The sequence below is a fragment of the Octopus bimaculoides genome, chromosome 20 (genome assembly GCF_001194135.2).
Source record: "Octopus bimaculoides isolate UCB-OBI-ISO-001 chromosome 20, ASM119413v2, whole genome shotgun sequence".
NCBI classification, from domain to species: Eukaryota; Metazoa; Mollusca; class Cephalopoda; order Octopoda; family Octopodidae; genus Octopus; species Octopus bimaculoides.
In genome coordinates, this window is record NC_069000.1 from 38,475,559 (window position 1) to 38,477,020 (window position 1,462).

Below are 1,462 nucleotides of genomic sequence, written 5' to 3' on the forward strand. Positions count from 1 at the left end.
ACGTGTTGTAGTTTTCTTTTTTTATAGCACCAGTCCGGATACTTTTCGATCTGACCTCGAACGCGCTACTTCAAACAATTGATTGGTTAATTCGATCGAATCGATCCCGCATTTGATTGCTACTTATTTTATATCGGTGTTGAAATATCAAAAGCAAAACTGTCTCTAGAATATAGAAGATTGCAGTTAAACCTTATCCCACATTTTAATCTGATTCTTACTCACCGTGTAAATCCACTCGGTCCATGTAGGGGCATGAAAACATGTCTAAAAAAAAAAAAAACACTTTCATAGACTTAAAAATTCCACTTGGAAAAGGAAAGTGAGGAAGAAGAGAGAAACTTTACCTCGCAGTCAATTGGCGAAAAGATGCGTGACTGGCAAAAAATGGTTAGAGTGAATGGCTTTACTCACAAGCATGTGCCTGTAGACTGGAGAGCAGCAGTTGGTTGAGGGCTTGTTGCCTTTGGTGTCCAGGGTAATCTTCGATATGTAGGGGTTCCTTGATTGGCCCTAGTTGTAGGGCCAATCCAGAGGACTACATCATTCATGTTGTAATATACTTAGTACGCTATGTGTACTCTTTTCACCTTCTCCCTTCTCCTCATCTTTTATGTAAATTCCTACACTTCCTCTTCTTGAGGTGAACTGGAAGAATCGTTAGCACTCCGGACGAAATGTTTAACGCCATTTCTTCTGTCTTCACGTTCCGAGTTCAAATTCCATCCAGGTCGATTATGCCTTTCACCTTTTATCGAGGTCGATAAATTAAGTAAGAGCGAAACACCACCAAATTCCAGGCCTTGTGCCTAGAGTAGAAATTATTATTGTTATTACTATTATTAAGGCGGGTTAGCATAAAGGTCAGTGCTTCGAAACAAATGCTTAGCAGGATTTTTTCCCGGCTTTTTACGTTCTGAGTTGAAATTCTGTCGAGGCTGACTCCTCTTTCATATTTTCATGACAATAAAATGAGTACCTGTCACGTACCAGAGTTGATATGGTCGACTTTTGCAACTATTATTACAGCGGTGAGCTTGCAGAAGGGTGAACGCTTCGTAAAAACGTCTGAGCGGCATTTCTTCTGACTGTTTTCAACCCTGTTTCAAATTCCACCGGTGCCAAAATTTGAAACTATGGAATCAAAAATTCCGACAATAAACCGTACGTAATGTGCTCAAAGGAAATTTCTGTGGTAAGTAGCTTGCTTACCAACCACATGGTTCCGGTTTCAGTCCCACTGCGTGGCACCTTAGGCAAGTTGTCTTCTACGATAGCTTAGGGCCGACCAAAGCCATGTGAGTGGATTTGGTAGACGGAAACTGAAAGAAGCACGTCGTATATATGTATATGTGTTTGTCCCCCCACCACTGCTTGACAACCGATGCTGGTGTGTTTACATCCCCGTAACCTAGCGGTTCGGCAAAAAGTCGCCGATAGAATAAGTACTAGGCTTACAAAG